At 36.4% G+C, this 21,560-nt stretch overlaps 1 long non-coding RNA gene across 1 annotated transcript; it reads right to left on the bottom strand.

Moving 5' to 3' along the window:
• Positions 1-11,207: 11,207 nt before the first annotated feature.
• On the bottom strand, positions 11,208-13,161 carry LOC120072607. The gene is made up of 3 exons (XR_005480549.1): positions 12,604-13,161; positions 12,436-12,514; positions 11,208-12,332 (listed from the first exon to the last, which is right to left on the bottom strand). It is a non-coding gene; the product is annotated as an uncharacterized LOC120072607 (long non-coding RNA).
• Between the last annotated feature and the right edge of the window lie 8,399 nt (positions 13,162-21,560).

The raw sequence follows: 21,560 nt of genomic DNA, 5'->3' as shown, positions 1-21,560 counted from the left end.
ACCCCTGAAATGAGAGGCTTATTAAGCCGGCGCTGTTGAGCCAACCTTCACGTATGCAAATCTAAAGATAATCCCGAATAAACATGAGTTCATAGTTAGCTCACGATTAAAATCGAGTTACCTAGGTCATCTAAGTGAAATAGTCAGTCTTAAACAGTAAACAACGTTATAAAGTAAGAATGACTTATTTCTTGGTCTAATCTTATGCAAACTCATTGCATAGGACACCTCCACTCTTCATGTCAATACATAAATGAATCAGGATCACTTCATTTGTAGCATCTTACAATAAATTGTAATAACTACAGAGTGGGCCGCATCCAATAGTGTTACCAGAATAAGGCACCCAACCTTATTCGTATATTATAGATCTTTTTAACCATTTACTCGAGTATGATCCACTTTTATGTCTCCACATAAAGTTAAAGTATTCATATAATAGCCATGGATCTTAGTTTATTGGATTTAGTCTTTAAAATTGCAATTTACGAATTCACTAATAACATCTTTATTGATAATAGAATATGTTTAACTTTACAAACTGCGAGTTTTAGGACGTACAACCCATCTGTAGGTCCACAAGATTCCTCTACTAGCTCGTAAAACATGAACACCTTGAATTATTAAATGGAGTGAATTTGAAATGATATCAACTTGAATTGTTCGATTTGAATTTCAATTTGAAATGTTGAAATTAAAATGAGGGTTTGAATTTGAATAGTTCAAATTCGAATCAGGATTTGTATAATTATATTCGATATAATTAATCAATGTTTAATTTATCGAAATTAAACAAAATTGGAGAGTTTATAATAATATTGATTTAAATATTAATTACATGAATAGGATTCATGTTTTAAATTAGGTGTGTGATTAATTTAATATTTGATATTAAATTATTATTTAATTAATTAAAATTAAATTAATTTATCACTTAATTTCAAATTCCAAAATTTGAAATTTTGATTTTGATTTTAATTAATTTTGAATTAATTGAAACTAAAAACAAATAAAAGGGAAAATAGAAAATTGAAAATAGAAAGTGGCAACACCCCACTTTTGTGAAGTAGGAGGTGTTTCCTCTCCAATCCTTGTTGTTAGGAAACTGATTTTTATTAAGACTTTGATTACGTAACCAGTCGACACAACAGCTAAACGAATACTGAGTTCTTTATTAAACGATAAGCGTCAATAGGACTAAACGATCACTTACAATTGTTACTCGATTGTTTATCAAATACTAAACGATCGTTTACAAGCTATACACGATCGCTGAGAATTACTAGTTGATCGTTTACAAAATACTCCGTGGTCGCTTACAAACTCCTATACGATCACTTACAATTTATTGTACGATCACTTACAGATTACAACATGATCGCATACCCACTACTACACGATCGCTTAGAAGAAGTAAACGATAATCGACACATGACGATAGGAACTACACAATGGAACGCCTGAACTCCCACTCTTGAGAGCTTCCCTTTCCAACTCCAGATATGCAAATCTTCCCTCTTTTTAAACCTCAAATTCTCCCAACAACATTGAAAATAATTCTTAACTGATTCAACCCTCGACTTCCTTTTATCTCTTTTATTCTTTCTTTTTTGATATTGCAACATAATTGGAAACCTATCACTTGCCCACTGAATTTCAGGTGATTAAAGTGTCAATATTATTGAACTTTAGTGCTTGCATGTGAATCAAATATAAAACCTCTTCAATTTGAAGATGTTATCAGAGTTTTGGTAGCTGGAAAAGTTCTTGTTGCACTATTCTTCTTCTTGACAAAAACCCACTTTTTTCCTTCACAAATTCACTCCATTTTGGAGTTCCACTACTCAATTTCAAGGCTAAGAATAGTAGAGAAGATCTTTTAGTGATTCACTGTTGAATTGGAGCTGAAATCACGTGAAGAGCAGCTTGGAATTGGGAGAATTCATCAAATGTATGTTGTTGAGAAATCCTCCTCTTAAATTTCTGTTTAAGCATACTTTTAGAACTCAAATCAAATGTAATTAGAGTGTTAATTGATTCTATTTACTTCTGTTGCATGCTAGTATATCCCAACATTTAATAGGATAAAAGTGATTATGAAATAGTTCTAAAAAGAAATTTGAAGAAGAGACATATGTATAGACTATTTGTGGCCTTAGAATAGTCGTATCTCTTCTTCAAGTTGGTTATTTTCAAAAGGACATATTCATTCATGAAACAATGAAACCCTACATTAAAAGTCACTACCATTTATTCCAATAATCCTCTCCATAAATGGTAAGTTGACAATTCATGATAAAAGAAAAAAGAAAACGTTCGACATTCCAATGAAGAATCTACATCAGGATAATTAGTAAATGAAGGGATTGGAATTCCCTGCGATGGAAGCAATTGGATGCATTAATCTCTAAATTTTGTTTTACTGAATAAACAGAATTCAGAGTGATAGAAACCATGGAAAAACATAAATCTAAGCATGCTTTCTATAGAGCAAATAAATGGGAAGAGACCTTTGAAGATCAATTCTTCATGCTCCTCTCTAATTCAAGTCATCTTCTCCCACTAATACAAAAACAGTGTATCTTGACGTTTTTTAAATGTCAAGTGCCAATTTTCTTGTCGTTTTAAGAAACATCAAGGAATCTAGTGTCAAGAATGTCTATGTTCTCAACTAAGAAAAAACGTCAAGAATAGTGACACTTGACATTTTTGAAATGTCAAGAATATTGACATTCTTAACAAATAAAAAAAGTCAAGAACATTTTCACTTGATATGTAAAAAATGTTAAGATATACTTTACTTGATACTGAAAAATATCAAGAATATAAGTGTTCTTGAAAAGAATAAAATTTCAAGTGCAAAACTTCTTGACAATTTTCACTTGTCAAATATATTTATATCTTGACACGTTTAACTCGTCAAGTATGTTTGTAATTTTTTTTTTTAAGAAAAAGATTAATATGGATGTTTACCTCTAAATTGTTCTTGTATTTTAATCCAACAATCACATGTCATATATTATGACAAATATCCATCAAAACAAATAAACAACCAAACACATTTTCAATCTTATGAACTAAAATTTTTTCCAAAAGATAACATTCTTCAACATTGTCATTATAAAACTTTACAACTCCGTGAAGGATTTTCTAGGTTAATTAAAAGAATATGGACATACCCACATTGACACTTCCAGAAGAATATAAGGAACCTAATTCTAATAGTCAACCTAATATGAACAGTTTCAAAAATTACATTTCCAAAACTTCTATCAAAACTATCCATCTACCCCATATCTAAAAAGTTCAAAATACAAAAGGCCCCATTATCTCTCTAACTTACAAATTAATCAAACAAGCTGAAACCAATATCATCATTAGACTCCTTAGTGGGCTCTTCCTTTTTCTTCTCAATAGTTGTTGCAACAAGACACCTCAAGATACTCTTTAACTTTCTCAGCCTAAGGGAAGGAATAGTCAATAGAAACATCCAAAGTAGGGTATGAGATGGCCAATGAAAGAGATGAAACCATGCATGGAAATAGTAGATCTTGCAAACTTAATTTCAAGAAAGCATATTACAAATCTTGCAAACTGAATCGGTCTATTCATGGGATGAAATAGGCGTCTCGATCTTGGAACATTCGGTTTGATACTGCAATTGAATCGTACAGTTTTGACCAAAACGTTGATGAGCCTTGTGTCTACAAAAAAATTATTAACAGTTCAGTAGTTTTCTTAGTGTTGTAAATCTACTGACTGCCGTTAAGAACTGGCTAGCAACACAATTCCAGATGAAAGATTTGGGAGAGGCTCAGTTTATTCTTAATATTTGGATCTTTCGGGATTGGAAGAACAAAGTGCTATCGTTGTCTTAGGCATTGTACATTGACAAGATGTTGCTCAAGTACTCGATGCAAAACTCCAAAAAGGGCCTACTGCCTTTCGGGCATGGAGTTACTTTGTCTAAGGAAATATGTCCTAAGATGCCTCAAGAGGTTGAGGAGATAAGACGATTCCCCTATGCATCTGTCGTTGGCAATTTGATATATGTGATGCTTTGTACTAGACCAGACATATGCTACGTTGTGGGGATAGTCAGTAGGTAATAGTCTAATCTAGGACAGGGTTACTGGACCGCAGTTAAGAACATCCTCAAGTATCTTCGGAGAACGAGGGACTACATGCTCGTGTATGGAATTAAGGATTTGATCCTTACTGGATACACGGACTCTGACTTTCAAACTGATAAGGATTTTTGAAAATCCACTTCAAGGTCAGTGTTTACTCTTAATGGAGGAGCTGTAGTGTGGCGAAGCACTAAGCAGTAGTGCATCGTCGACTCCATGATGGAGGCCGTGTATGTAGCGGCTTGTGAAGCTGCTAAGAAGGTCGTTTGGCTCAGGAAGTTTCTGACTGATTTGAAAGTTATTCCAGACATGTCTAGGCTCATCACCCTCAATTGTGATAATAGTGGTGTTGTGGCGAGCTCTAGGGAGCCCAAGAGTCACAAACGCGGCAAACATATAGAGCAAAAATATCATCTCATCCACGAGATAGTGCATCGAAGGGACGTGATAGTCACAAAGATCGCTTCGGAGCATAACGTTGCTTACCTATTTACGAAAGCTCTCACGGCTACGATTTTTTAAGGTCACCTTCAGAGCATGGGTCTACGGGACTGCCCGCGGCTGGACTAGGGCAAGTGGGAGATTTTTGTATTGGGCCTTAGTGCCCTAGTTTATTGTTTGGTACTTGTTGTAATGTACACCCCACTCGCTTTAGGACAAGTGGGAGATTGTTGAGGATGATGCCCTAAACTTTGTTGGGTCTTGTAGTTTGTAAACACTGCATTCAAAAAACGCTTGTGATGCAATAATATATGATATTTTCTTCATTGTTGTCTATGAAACATGAGATATTTTATTCTCTTTACCACAAACTAATAAACTAAGATCACTGGTTGTAGTTGTAACTTAAGCATGTATGTGGAGACATACAGGTGGATCATGCCTTAAGTGATAACCAAAATGGTTTGTAGTATATGGATATATGAGGGAAACCTTATCCTTGTGACATTACAGATGCGGCCCGATTTGTAGAGAGTTACAAGTATTATGACTTACTACAGATGGTCTGATCCTGATCATTCATATGGAGACATGCTAGCAGGGGCGTCTTATACAAAGGAGTTTGTATAAGACCGGACCATGAAGTGTTATATTCTCGTTATATAACGCCATTTATGAAAGAGACTTCACTTCACTAGGATAACCATAGATAACATGATCTTAATCCTGAGTGAGCTGAGAACTCTTACCTTTGAGGGCGGTACTTTGATTTGCATGGGTGCGAGTGGCCAGATTGCCAACTCAAACCTACCACTTTGGAGATTTGTCTGATTTGGGAGTTGGGAACTTAGTTGTACAAGATGGAATTCATTCCTTCCCCGAAGCAGAGGTAAGTAGATAGAGTGCTCTCTTAAGGGCTGATTCTAGGGCTTGAACGATGTGGCGCCACACACCTTCTCATGGCCCAAGAGGTGTCCACTCATAGTAGAACTATGATGTATTGTTCATTAACGAGATCAGTGGTACTTAAGGAGTTAGATGTAACTACAAGGGCAATATGGTAAATTGGTCCAACTGTACTTACGAGCATCTGTGAAGAGTTATCGTACTGTTGACCGGTTATATCCGATGGACACAGAAATATATCTGTGGTGAGAATAGTGCAACTCTCGGTCTTTAGTGGAGTGCTCGGCAGTTACCAGATGATGGATTTCGTGGCTAAAGAGTTTAGTCAACTATTCACGTACCGTTGGAGCTTCAAGCAACATGTCTATAAGGTCCCCTTGGTAGCTCAATGGATTCAAGTTGAGAATCAGTTTTTGGGTCAGTTTGAAGTGTTCAAATTGACAAGAGGGAGTTTAATTATATATGATATGATTAAACTGGTCAATTATATATGATATAGTTGACATGGTGTATGAAATACATTAATTGAAGGAAAATGATATAAATATGATTTATATCTAGTGGAGGAGAAAAGGACTATGTTTTAAATATTGCATATGATGTGATATTAGAACTATAAGTTATAAATATAATATGATAAGTTAGTTATTATACTTATTTATAATTAAACAACTATGAGATAATTGTTGGTGGTTTTCTCCAGAACTGTGCGTGAAAGTGGGAGGTTGCATTCAGTTTTTACTACTGAAGGATAAAATGAAAATAGTTTTCATTTTGCAACAGGATCGGATAATGACTTTATAACATCGTACACTCTCTGTCGTTTAGCTAACGAGAGCCTACACGACAGCTCAAGTTTTCCTAAACAATCGTGTGTACATGTGCAGTCAACCTAAACGATCGTATAGCTTTTATTAAATAATTGCACGCGAGAGCGAGATTATCTAAATGATCATCCAAACGATCATAGCTGATTACCTAGACGATTGTGCACCCTTTTTCTAAATGATCAAGCACCTATCTATACGATAGACTCTAAACCTCTCCCACTTACTTGGTCATTGAATACGATCATGTTTCCTCCTTCCCTCTACCAAATCCAACAAAGCCCACACCTCTTGGATTCGCACTATTAGAATACCAAGGTCACTGAGTGGTGGTGTCTAAGTTGCTGTCTGTACGTGGAGAAGACCGTTCATTGGTTGAGTGACAACGAGATTTGGTAGACGATTGGCTTGGCGTTGTAGCGACAACGAGAGGGGCTGATCTTGACGAGACCGAAAGATAAAGATAAGAAAAGTTCTTCAAATGTGAGTCTCTTGTTATTTTGTATTTAATTTGTTGAAAGCATGCCTAATTTATTCTGTAATGTATAACTACTGTGTATGTTTATGAATGCTTGCTTTTCTGTCACAATGAATTTGGAACGATCTTGTTTCCGCTCATAGGTACTCTTTGATAAAAGTTCCTTCAACATATACATCTCATCATCATAATTCTATAACATACATATACATCTCGTCATCATAGTCCCATAACATATATATACATCTCATCATCCTCAAATCAAACATAATCTCATAGAAGAATAATATACTCAAATCATGCTAGCATTCGAATATCTCTATGCGCATTTAGTCTTTTAAATCCTCATATCAGCAAGGTAAACATAAACATCAAACCATTATCTAATCCTCAGTAAATCATATATACATTGCCTGGCACGTGGGTAGTTTTAGTAGTAAGATTACTTACCTCTAATCGCAAACTCTAGAAACTAGTAAGTTTAACCTCTTCCTTGCCCAACGAGTCCTTGAGTCAAACCAAAGTAACAAACAAGAAAATATGAAATTTCAATCTCTAAGGACAGTTTCAAAACCACCAATCCTAAACCAAAAGCTTCTCAACAACTTACCGAAAACCCACAGGATCAAACATAAATCACCCACAACGAAAACATCAGGAAACCTCAAGATTCTCTCAAAAACTTGAATATGAACATCCAAACATAATGGGTAAGTGTGAAACTGAATCAATAGTTTGATTGGCTTTCAAAGGAAACCCCAAACACTTACAAAATCTTACCGAAATCGACAGCGATGACACTGACCTGACGACAATAGTGCGCAAGACTGGGTGGAAGACGATTGGAGCTCATCGGTGAGCAGCGTGTGATTGAGGGAGTTGGATCTGGCCGACTGAGGGAGGGGCGGAGTCTGACACGGCACCGGGTCGCAAACGGCGAGGTGGGGTGGACGGATCTAGCAGGTCCGATCGCTTCAAGGTCTAGGCGCGACAAGCGAACGAGAGGTGGCGCTTTAGATCTAGCTTCACTAGCTGATTTGACTCGGAGGATGAGGGTTGAACGGCTTGGCTAGGCAAGGGCACGATGAAGGCATGCGGCTGGACAAAGTCGTGACCCACGCAACTAACAGAAACATAGTGGAAAGAGAGGTCTGGCGCGACTGACGGACGTCCGACGATGGCACGGAGGCTGAGCAACTGGGGCTTAACAAGGCGACCGTGGGTCATGGGCGGCTAGGGCTGGAGCTTCTGGTCGACAAGAAAAAGAAAAAGAAAATAAACAAAATTTTATTTAGTGTTGCATGGGAACGGTCTGACCTAAGCCACGTGATATTGAGATATTCTTCTTTTACACCAAAACACATGCAACAATAGCACATTCTATGCCATCTTCCTTATATGATTAACTGCAGACAAGGCCTGTAATTCATCTGCAGCCCAGACCAGCTACTCCTGTAAGCAAGGTTCGCAAGATAGTTTGTCCATCCTTTTCTACATCTATCGCTGAACCAACTGACAAGATAGGCCAACTGGAAAAGTTCCCCAACATCCCCTGAGTGACCAGCTAAGTCAAACTCCAACACGTTTGGAGCTAACAACCATACTAGGAACCCTATCTTACTTAAATGTATATATATAACGTTTCATTCGTGCACCTCACCCTATCGGTTCACTCATTCCTTTCGCTATCTTAATGGTATAACATAACCACCGCTTATTGTAATTTACACGTCTTCATCCCGGGTTCGTAAAGAGTAGTGACCATAGAGTGGTTAGCTGTTAACTGATTGGTCGTAGATTCGAATCCTACTTGGGGAGATTTGATTCATTCTGAATTAAAAAATTCAGAATGAAAGAGTTTGCTTTGACCATTAAGAGTAGGTAACCCGTTCCCTGTATCTTTGTTTCTATTGCATTCTATTTCATCGTATCAAATTATGTTCTTCGATATTTGAGAATCATCATCAATATCGATGTAGGTCCGAGATAATCTTTTGTTCCACAGTCTAGGTCTATTTACAACTAGCCAAATGATAGGGATTGCAACTACATCAAAAATCACAACGTGAACACATGTTTGTCATGTTAGTGTGAGAATCTTAAGTTAACTAACGATCGAGATTTTTTATTTGTTTACTCAACTTGTAAAGGCAAACAAAAAAGGGATCCGCCTCGAATCAAAACTCTTTCTCCTTAGCACAAGCACTAAGTAAGCAAGCTACCTTTCTTTTTTACGCTACGATCTTTCTTCTCTTATGTATGTCTACTATTTAGGCAAAATATCGTCACCCATTATTACTAAAAAACTGAAAGAAACCTCAGAAATGGAGGAAATGGAGGAAATGGGGGAAAGCGAGAAAGAAACAGATGTAGAAATAGAAACCACTTCCGAAACAAAGGGGACTAAACAGGAATAAGAGGGATCCACCGAAGAAGATACTTCTCCTTCCCTTTTTTTGAAAGAAAAGGAGGATCCGGACAAAATCGATGAAACAGAAGAGATCCAAGTGAATGGAAAGGAAAAAAAAAAAGAACGATTGATCTCGATTGAGTTGACAAGTCATCGCCAGCTTTTAGTATTTCAAAAAAATGCAATGATCTATTCCACCAGCCAAGCATAGATAAAAGATATACGCGCTTCTCCTTCATAAAAGAGCGCTCCGACCGTCAAGCGGGCAAGTGTTGGGCTTGGTAGGTTCAAGTGAACCTTTAGGTAGAGAACTCGATTAGCTTAGAGTGAAATTTATCGTAGTAGAAAAGAGGTCAGTGGAACCGATACAGAAATGGATGATTTTTCATTTGACTTGGGAATTCCGTCTCTGGCTCGTGGGTTTAGCCAATGATGCTTCCTTTCTCAGCTATTTCTCACTGGTAGCGAGCTACCAGTCTCGCGCACATAGGCTATTTGCGATCGAACTTGAATAGTTCCTATGAAGATGTGTAATCCCATTCCATTTTGTTCTTCTTCTTCTTGCATTTATTTTCATTGTAAACTAAGCTTGTCGATCAAACTGTGGCTTAGGTCGAACCGTTCCCTAAATTATTAACTTCCTCACAACCGAGCCCTTCGAGTCTTTGTCCTAAAAGCAGTTCCTTCGATCTTGTAACCCCCCATATCATGTCTCCAAACCATACTTAACTAGAAGTTTTGAACACATTAAATTTCTTTCTCTTTCCAAAAGAGTAAACTTTCTTGGATAATTTTCTCTCCTTCACACTTATCTTTGATAAAACCATTAAATTCAAGATACCTCTATTTTTTCCCTACTTTTCAAGTGGAACATAATATCTTTACTAAATTTTATTTTACTTAACTCATCCATAAGTCTTATCTCTCTCACTAAGAATTTCCATCTTGTAGAATTCTCCTTTGCCAATTTGCATACTTTTAAACTCCAAAAGACTTTTGTTTCTTCAAATTTGCCTAACTTGGATCTCTTCATCACAATAAGGCTATAGATTTAGTCTACGTATACTAAAATAATCCTCCAACCTAAATAAATAACACCTTGCTTTATCCTCTTTAAGTCCAACGTCATGTCCAACTATTTTAGCTTCCTTTAATGACATCAACTTAGCTAGATATTCCAAAAGAATTCTTCATATCATTACACATACTTTACCTAATCCATCAAGTTCCTAGTATTACCAAAGTACGTATGACTTATTAATCCTTTTCAAAGTTCCTCTCGAAACGTTTGGTTTAATATCTTAGAACCTTTAATAAATCTATAGGCTCTTCTTCTTTTCTTTCTTATCCATAAAACAACTTTTAACCTTGTACTTGAGTACGTGGCCTATGTATCTATACTACCACTAATTGCACTATCCAACACAAAACATAACACTAGTCCTTGATCAATTCTTGTCTTGACAATTTATTTCTTGGCTTAAACATATATATACCTTTATTCCTAAATTGTCATAATTCTACATCGTTGCACCAACCTTTAAGGTCGCTGAACTGAGGTATACATTTGTTCGTTTTTAACAAAATTTCCATGAGATGAACTAGTGCCAAGTGACCTCATAATTTTATTTTATTTATTTATATTTTTTTATTAGTGTCGTACCTGAATACTTCGTTTATAAAAACTTCTATCGAGTCACCGACCTAGCATCAGAACATAACTGGTACATTTAAGCTAAACAAATATTTTAACGCACAACTATCATAAAAATTTAATTGATAAGACATACCTGGCGATGACGAGGAATCCGTTCATGGGCCATAAGGACAATATAGACTTATATAGTAAGTCAGTCTACAGAACCCAAAACATGGGCTCCGATACCAACTGTAACGACTTGACCCCCCTAGGACTTAAGTTAGGCCGTTACTAAACACATGCATACATGGAACTTAAAACGACACCCTTTTATAGTGAAATAAATACTAAATAAATAAGGTAAATTTAAAAGACCTCTATTAAATTCAAACATTAAAAACAAATGATAGAGTATCCATAAATCATTAATGATAATAAATAGGTCTAAAAACAAATCTTAATAGTAAGTTTCAAACATCAAAACTGAAAGTTGAAAAATATGAAAAGAAATCTAAATATCATGAGCAGAAGCATAAAATTGATCCTCAGTGGGTCATTCATGAATTCCTCTTGTCATTCGCCAGCGCGTCCCTGCCCTTACCTAAAATATAAACATGAGAAAGGGTGAGTATAAAATACTTAATAACTAACCCCACTACTGGAGTCAGGCTAGGCATCTATGTCCTCTAGATGCCTAGCTCTGGTGGGACTAAGCACTCCCATAGTCCTCATGGGACACATTCATACATGAATTACTGAACTTCATCCTACTGTAGTTAAGTATACTCACAACCTCTAGTAAGTCCCGTAGGACCCACAACCTCTCGTGAATCCCGAAGAAAACACCACTTCTAGTGAATCCTGAAGAAAACACAACCTTTAATGGATCCCAAAGGAAACCACCACCTTTAGTAAATCCCAAAGGAAACACAATCTCTAATGGATGCCCAAGGAAACCACCACCTCTAGTTAATCCCGAAGGACACACAATCTCTGGTGAATCCCGAAGGAAAGCACCACCTCTAGTGAATCCCGAAAGACACACAACCTCTAGTGAGCATCTAACTAACAGTGAGGATACTATCGCGATTACAGCATCACAAGTATCATAACATGGTTCTATAACATACATATACATCTCATTATCATAGTTCTATATAATACATATACATCTCATCATCATAATTCTATAACACACATATACATCTCGTCATCATAGTCCCATAACATACATATACATCTCATCATTCTCAGATGAAATAGAATCTCATAGAATAATAATATACTCAAATCATGCTAGCATTCAAATATCTTTATGCACATCTAGTCTTTTAAATCCTCATATTAGCAAGGCATACATAAACATCAAACCATCATCAAATTCTCAGTAAATCATAACTACATTACCTGGCACGTGGGCAATTCCAGTTGTAAGATTACTTACCTCTAATTGCAAACCTTACAAACTAGCAAGCTTAAGCCCTTCCTTGCCCATCGAGACCTTGAATCAAACCAAAGTAACAAACAAGCAAATATGAAATTTCAATCTCTAAGCACAATTTCAAAACCACCAATCCTAAACCAAAAGCTTCTCAACAACTTACCGAAAACCCACAGGATCAAACGTAAATCACCCACAACGAAAACACCTGAAAACCTCAAGATTCTCCCCGAAAATTGAATCTAAACATCCAAACATAATGGGTAAGTGTAAAACTGAATCAATAGTTTGATTGGCTTTCAAAGGAAACCACACACTTACAAAATCTTACCGAAGTCAACGGCGGCGGCATTAACCCGACGAAAACAGCGCGCGAGACTGGGTGGAGAAGCAGCGGCGGACGACTAGAGCGTGCCCGTGAGCGATGTGCAACTGGGGAAGTTGGATCTGGTTGACTGTAGGAAAGGCGGCGTCGGGTCGCGAACGATGAGGTGGGACGGACGGATCTGGCAGGTCCGACGACTTCATGGTCTAGGCGCGGCAAGCGAACGGGAGACGACGCTTCAGATCTAGCTTTGCCGGCTGATTCAATGCGGAGGACGAGGGCTGAACGACTTGACTAGGCGAGGACGCGAGGGACGGCGTACGGCTGGACGAAGTCGCAACCCATGCAACTAACGAAAACACAGTGGAGAGAGAGGTTTGGCGTGATTGGCGGACGTCCAGTAGTGGCATGGAAGCTGAGCGGCTGGGGCTCAACGGGGCGGTCGTGGGTCATGGGCGACTAAAGTTGCAGCTTCTGGTCGACAGAGAAGAAAGAGATAGGGGCTGTGTTGCACGCGAAGGAGAGTGGAAGAAAGAGATTTTTTAAAAGAAAAAGAAAAATAAAATAAAATAAAACTTTATTTAGTTTTATTCTTTCCTTCTAAAACCTAACTATAACCATATACATATATGAAATCATTTTCTCTTCCTCTTTAAAATCAAATTCCAACATTAAAAGTAAATTCCCCAATTTATAATTAAGTCTAAAAAATATTTTGTATTTCCCAAAATTCCAAAAATGTCCTCATAATTTGAAATATTAAAATTTCATTAAGAACGAAGTTTGGGGGTGTTACAGTTATTATATATATCTTTTTAAATTAAAATTAATAAATTTATATTTTAAATTTTAATTTTGAATTTTTTCTTGGGAAGGAAGTAACTTCCCTCCCCTGATCTCTCTCATCTCACATTTTGTGAAGGGGTTGAGAGGTACAGAACCCTTATTCTCTCAAGGAGATCTTAGAAGAAAAAAGAGAATCCCATTATGAAAATCTCTCTAAAAAACTCTCAAATTCTCCCTCTAACAAAATTAAAATAGCCCACAACTCCTATGATTTTCATCCCAAGAAAATACAGAAGGCTTCTTGTGGTGGTGGCCATCTTGGTTGGAGGGATCGTCTTCGTTTGTGACATTTTGGAAAGAAAAGGAAACTCATGAAGATTTGGATCTTCGAGGGTAAGGTTTCTAAACCTTTTTTTTTTCTCTTTTCTTCTTCTTGGGCATGTTGTAATTTAATATTTTAAATGCATGATTTGTACTGTAATTTATGTTTCTTTGAAAACCAAAAAAATTGAGATGATCCACATTTTTGCTCAAGGCCTTCACAGGTTCCTTCAATTGGTATCAGAGCGTGGTTTTTTGTCCCAATTTTCTTTTCATAATTAATTTTACAATAATGGTGGGTTTTGCATTATGTGTTCATATGATGAATCTGTATGGAATGTGTTTTCTAGTTTACAATTTTGGATGTTTTCAGAATTGGCCTTTTAGCTTTAATACTTTCAATTTACAAATTGGTTTGTAAGGGCCCGTGTTTTGGGCATAATTTTTGCGATATGGTCTGTAATTCACTGTTTTTGAGTCGCTTGTGCCGGTGAGATTCTGGAGAAATCAAGACCCAAATTGAAGCAGAAATGAAAGAATTCGAATATGTACAGTAGCGTCGCGACGCTCCGATGCGGCAGACAGAGTTCTTTTCCATAACATCGTGATACTAGGGCACAACGTCGCAACGTTCCGAGATGGAGAAGAAGCGTGTTTCGGCGTTTGGTTCGCATGCGGGTCATGGAATGATGTTTCGGTTCGGTTTGTGGGTTCTCCGGTTCGGTTGGTTTGGGTTCTTCTAGACTGGTTCATAGCTAGTTCGAGTTGTACATGGTCCAGTTCGAGCAGTTCAAGACCCGGTTCACTTGTTTTGAACCGGTTTGGCTTTTATTTGTAAGAGTTAGTTTTTTTTAATTAAATTAATATAGTGTTATATTAATTTAATTAATAGTTTAGGAGTCAAATCCTAGTCCAATAATTATATTTTAATTATGAATTTGATGTATGATTTATGTTTATTATTATATGTTATAATATATGTCATATAGTAAAAAATCTCATCATAGATTATGCATTTTATTCATGCATCATTTATATTATAAATGCTATAATATTTAGTTGCATGATTTTATATTTATGGTATGCTCATGCATCACATAATATAAATGATATGATATATGTATGCATGCATTGATAACGTATTCTTGCATTATTTATATTATAAGAGTTATAATATATAGTATGTATGTATGAATTGTTGTATGTTATTAATTAATTCATTACATTATATAAGTGTTATGTAAGTTCAGTAATGAAATGTAATTGTATGAAACATGACATTACTTTAGGTAATTTTATAACTGTTACATTTTTACTAAGTATGTCAATAAATGCAATTGCATGTTTATAATTTATTTCATTTTTTATATAAATATAATTAAATGAAATTGAAATTAAAATAAATAATTCAGAATTACATGCAAACATTAGATTAAAATCATTTTTTAAAATAGTTTTAAAATATGATTCACATAGATCTAAGATCACGTATCTAATGAGATTAGAAATTAAGTTAAATCTTTTAAAGATTAAATTGATTTTTAATTAAAGATTACAATTGTAGCAAAAGTATCTATAAGGGACCTTTTGTCTAAGACTAGTTCTGTCTAGGTTGGGTATTTAAGTTGACGAAAAGATAACACCCCTACCTGGAAACTGATTTAGAAAGATGAATTAAATAAATTTGCAACCAAGAGAGACATTGGAAGAAGAACTGTCCCAAATACTTAGCAGAAAAGAAGAAAGCCAAGCAAGGTAAATGTGATTTCCTTGTTTTGGAGACTTGCTTAATGGAGAATGACGATTCTACCTAACTAATAGATTCGAGTGCCACTAACCATGTTTGTTCTTTATTTCAGGGAATTAGTTCTTGGTGGCAACTGGAAGCTGGGGAGATGATGATGCGTGTTGAAACTAGGCAAGTCGTGTCAGCTATGATAGTGAGATGACTTCTACTTTATTTACATAAATCATATATTATACTAGATAATGTATATGTTGTTCTAGGTTTGAAAAGGAACCTTATTTCTGTAAAGTGCCCATTAGAACAAAATTATTCTATTTCTTTTGATGTCAATAAAATATTTATTTACAAAAATGGTGTATATATTTGTTCTGCAAATCTCGAAGACTGTTAGTTACTAAACCCCTTCAAAGTACTGAAATGTTTAAAATTGTGATAACTCAAAATATAAAACTTAAAATTTCCCCTAAAGAAAATGCCCAACTTTGACACCTAAGATTAGGACACATCAATCTTAATAGGATGGAGAAATTGGTGAAGAATTGACTTCTAAGTGAGAGAAGAAAATTCTTTACCTATGTGTGAGTCATGCCTTGAAGACAAATGATTAAAAGATCTTTTACTAAAAAAGGTACTAGAGCCAAAGAACCCTTAGAGCTTGTACATTCAGACCTCTGTAGTCCGGCGAATGTTAAAGCAAGGGGAGGGTTTGAATATTTCATCACTTTTACTAATGATTATTCAAGATATGTGTATGTTTATTTAGTGCAACATAAGTCTGAATCTTTTGAAAAGTTCAAAGTATTTAAGGCTAAGGTTGAAAATGCATTAAATAAAACAATTAAAATATTTCAATCTGATCGAGGTGGAGAGTTTTTGGATCTTACATTCCATAACTATTAGTATGGAATAGTATCACAACTCTCAGTATTTGGTACACCTCAGCAATATGGTGTATCAAAAAGGGTAAATCAAACATTGTTGGATATGATTCAGTCTATGATGAGTTATGCTTCCTTGTCTGACTCGTTTTGGGGTTATGTAGTACAAACTGCAACATATATTTTGAACCGTGTTTCATCCAAGAGTGTTACTAGAACACCTTTAGAATTGTGGAATGGTCGTAAAGGTAGTTTACGTCATTTTAGGATCTGGGATTGCCCAGCATGTGCTTAAGGCAAATCCTAAGAAATTGGAACCTCGTTCAAAATTGTGCCTATTTGTAAGCTACCCTAAAGGAACGAGAGGTGGTTACTTCTTCGACCCTAAAGAAAATAATGTGTTTGTGTCAACAAATTCTACCTTTCTAGAAGAAGACCACATAAGGGAGCATAAGCGCCGCAGTAAGATTATGTTGAATGAACTTTCCAATGAAACTACTAAACCTTCAACAAGAGTTGTTGAAGAACCCAACACCTCAACAAGAGTTGTTGAAGTTGGTTCATCTAGTAGGTCACATCCACCTCAAGTGTTGAGGGAATTTCAACGTAGTAGAAGGGTTGCAAACCCACCTGTTCGTTATATGGGTTTAACAGAAATCCTAAATATGGTAGCTGACAAAGGCGTTGAAGATCCATTGTCTTAGAAGAAGGCAATGGAGGATGTTGACAAAGATGAATGGATCAAGGCTATGGATCTCAAAATGGAGTCTATGTACTTCAATTCAGTTTGAGATCTTGTAGATCAACCTTATAGGGTTAAACATATAGGTTGCAAATGGATCTACAAGAGAAAACGGGAAACCTTTAAGGCTAGACTTGTGGCAAATGGTTATATCCAAGTTGAGAGAATCGCCTATGAAAAGACTTTCTCAATTATTTCCATGTTAAAGTCTATTTGAATCCTCCTATCCATTGCCTCATATCATGACAATGAGATCTGGCAAATGGACGTCAAGATTGCTTTTCTAAATGGCAATCTTGAGGAGCCCTTTTATATAGAACAACCTGAGGGATTCATAACTCAAAGTCAATTGCAAAAGGTTTGCAAGCTTAATCGATCTATTTATGAATTGAAGCAAGCTTCTTGATCTTGGAATATAAGATTTGATACTACAATCAAATCTTATAACTTTGATCAAAATGTTGATGAGCCTTATGTATACAAGAGAATCATCAACAATTCAGTAGTTTTTTTTAGTGTTTTATGTAGACGATATCCTACTCATTGGGAATAATGTAGGTCTATTGACTGAAATAGCTAGCGACCCAATTCCAAATGAAATATTTGGGAGAGATGCAGTTTTTTCTGGGCATTCAGATCTTTAGAGATCGAAAGAACAAAACTCTAGCCCTATCTCAGGCATCGTACATTGATAAGATGTTTGTCAAGTTTTTGATACGGAACTCCAAGAGAGGTTTACTCTGTAAACCCCGAACCCTATTTTCCCTACTTAAGTAAGTTAAATAACATGTTAATCAAGATTAAGTATAAGTTAATAATATGTTGTAGGGAAACGCTTGAAGAGGAAAAAGAAGGAAAAATGTTATAAGTATTGAGTATTAAGGCCTTGGGTAGCAAGACAATAAGGCACTTTGTAAGGAAAAATTTGGCTAAATATATTAGCCTGACATAGAAAGCCTTGATGTGTTGCCTAGGTGTGTGACAACCATGTTCATTGAGGTTATTTGAGCGCATGATGGCCGTAAGGCAAGGGATAAGCAGCTGAGTAATGGTTATATGAGATGTCATGCGCTGAGCATAGGCATGCGCCAACCAAACCCATCTCAAGGTTAGTGGGCGTTAATGTGCATGGCATGGGGCAAGGTTGCCTAAAGTGCTGAGCGGTAGTAGGTTTGCATATAGGTGCACGTCGGCCAGACAAGCCATGTGGGCAAGCAAGTCCATGCACTGGTTGGTGGGCTATACAATGAGGTGTTACCATGCATTGGTAATGTGATGTTGGTTCATGTGTTGGTTTAAGGGATGGTTACAACTTAATCACTGATTCTAATAGCCAGTTGTCTTGATTAGAGGTGTTGATTTCCCTTAGAGGGTGAGCTGACAGCCTAGGATGAAAAGAAGGACATGTAGTCCATGGTATAAAAGAGAAAGTCTCAATTCAAGCAACATTCTACTCATGTTATTGAAGTGATTTCAGAGACATTCGAAATTAATGAGTGTAGTTGAAGGGTTGGGGCTGCCAGAAGAAAACTAGAAAGGATTCAAGGTAAAATTTGAAGAAATCTTCAAGAAGGTCAAGCTCTCGGATGAATCTGAGCCAGTGGTGAAGATTTGAGGTTTTCAGACAAACCAAGAGAAATTAATAGCTCAAATTTTAAGATAACTATTTAAGAAATTTTTAAACAAGTTTGTAGAAGAAAATTTTCTGAGATAAGATATGAAAAATAAGTTATTCGAGCTCAAACTTGAAACTGAAATTTTGGTTGAATAAGCAGGCAGCTGCAGTTGTTAAGCAAGCAAGCAGCTCTGCCCAGGTAGGCTGCAGGCGCACGTGAAGGGCCAAGTTGGGTGCAAGGGGCTCATCATGTTGTGCTCGAGAGTGTGCTGGCGTGCGTAAACTGTGTGGGCATGCGCTGAAGTAGTAGGCGCAAAGAGGCGCTGACGGTGTGTTAATGTGCGACTGGTTGGGCGTCTAAAGCATGCAATGGGCGTTTAGTGTGTGCTTGCTGGTCGCATAAACTAAGGCATAGTTACTCAAGATTTTCCTAAGTGTTGGACGCATAAGAGGTATGCGTTGAAAGGGAAATTGATATTTTAAATTGAATGTCAAGCTCGTTTAGGTAAGTTAGTCTCACAAGAAGAATAAAGACACCAGCTAAACATGTTATTCATATCCACAAGGTTAATGACAATAAGATAAGTCTATCAACCCTAGAAGGAACACCCAAGGTTGTGAGTGACAAAAACTAAGTGTTTTTTAATATGTTTTAGTAAATGCATGGTTTACTTAAAGTCTTGCTTCATGTTTGCTTTTATTTTAAAGTATGTTAAAAAGAGATTTCCAAGAAAATTAGTTTTCCATGAGTTTTCTAACGCATGCCTAGCTCATGTTTTATGAAAGCATGGTTTCGGTACTTCTATTCTTTATGTTCAAGTAGCATGCGTTAGTAGTTTCAAGATAGGTGATAAAGATGTTAAGCATATGATTTATGATGCTTATGCTTCCAGAATATGTTTTATTTCAAAGTATGAGTTTTATGATGATTATTATCAACCCGATACTGAAGGACTTTGAGAAGGTGTCTGGGAATGTTTAGTAATGAACCTGATACTGAAGGACTCTAAGAAGGTATCTGGGCCATAGTACCTAAAGTACGACGGTACTTGTTGATTACCATGTGCACGTAGGTATAGTTGACGTTGGTTGTGTTGAGAGTACTCCACATCAACTAAGGTTTGACGTTGAGGGATTGAGCAAAAGGGTTATCTCTCAACTAAGGAATATACTAAGCTATGTTTTCAACAATGTTATGTTATAAATGTATAGGTATGAGTTTGCTTGGCAGTTTTCAATCTTACGCATGATGCTAATGTTTTATTAGTTACTTACTGGGCTAGTAGCTCACTCGTTTTAAATGTTTTCCTCCTTCCCAGGTAGTAGTCATCTCCCGAAAGGTTAATTGCACTGCTGCTCTGCCACTAGAGACTCAGTTGAAAGAGAAGGTTTAGGTGTTTGTTTGGTAAATATTTGTACACATGTGTCTGCATACTAGGGACTAGAGATAAATAATGGGACCCACTGAACTTTATTTATGTATATATATGTTGTAATTATATTGTGTATGGAACCCTGGTAGTGTTGAAGCTATTCTAAGTTCCTCTAGCACCTTGAATGTTATAAATGTTTTCTTCTAGGGTTTTCTAAGCAGGTTAAGAATGTTAAACATGTAGTAAGTGCCATAAAAAGGTTGGTAACTGCTGCCGTCAAAATCTCTTTCGGATTAAGAGGGTAATCTGGGAGGGAGTGTGACATACTCCCTTTCAGGCATGGAGTTATATTGTCTAAGGAATAGTGTCCTAAGACATCTTAAGAGGTTGAGGAAATGAGACGGATCTCCTATGTATCTGTTGTTGGTAGTCTGATTTATGGGATGTTATGTACTAGACCTGAAATCCGCTATGCGGCAGGGATAGTCAGTAGATATTAGTCTAATCCAAGATTTAATATCTGGACTATCGCTAAGAATATCCTCAAGTATCTACAGAGAACGAGGGACTACATGCTCGTGTATGGATCTAAGAATCTGATCTTTACAAGATACACAGACTCTGATTTCCAAACTGGTAAAGATTCTAGTAAATCCACGGAGGAGCAGTAGTTTGGAAGAACACCAAGCAGGGATGCATAGTCGATTCCACTATAGAGGCTGAGTATGTAGCGACTAGTGAAGCTGCTAAAGAAGTTGTGTGGCTTAGGAAATTTCTGACTGATTTGGAAGTAGTTTAGACATATAAAGCCTATAATCTTTTATTTTGATAACAATGATGTTGTGGCTAATTCCCGAGAGCCTAGGAGTCACAAGCGCGGGAAGCACATAAAGCGGAAGTATCATCTCATTCAAGAGATTTTGCATCGAGGAGACTGATCGTCACATAAATAACTTCGGAGCACAACATTGCTGATCCATTTACAAAGGCCCTCACGGCTAAGGGGTTTGAGGGTCACATGCAGAGTATGGGTTTATAGAACATGTCACATTTACACTAGGGCAAGTGGGAGCTTTGTACTGGACGGTGTGGTGTTATACCCTAGTTTATTGCTTTGTGTACTTGTATATTAGTATAAATTTTATATTGTACATCCTACTAGCTTTAGGTCAAATAGGAGATTGTTGGGGTTGATACCCTAAATCTCGTAGGGTTCTGTAGTTTGTAATTGTTGTACAAACATTTTATTTATTTAATAAAATACGAGATGTTTTATTTGACATTCAGTAGTATTAACCCACAAACCAATAAACTAACATCCTAGGTTATCTTCTGTAGCTTAAACATGTATATAGAGACATACAGGTGGATTATATTTAAGTGATAACCTAATGTCTGTAGTAAATGGATAAGGTTGGATACCTTATTTTGGTGACACTATGAATACAACCCACTCTGTAGATGTTATAATTGTTGTAAAATGCTACATATGATATGATCC

The sequence above is a fragment of the Benincasa hispida genome, chromosome 1, assembly GCF_009727055.1.
Source record: "Benincasa hispida cultivar B227 chromosome 1, ASM972705v1, whole genome shotgun sequence".
Lineage (NCBI taxonomy): Eukaryota > Viridiplantae > Streptophyta > Magnoliopsida > Cucurbitales > Cucurbitaceae > Benincasa > Benincasa hispida.
Note: the sequence above shows the minus strand (reverse complement) of the source record. Positions and strands in the feature narration are given on the sequence as shown.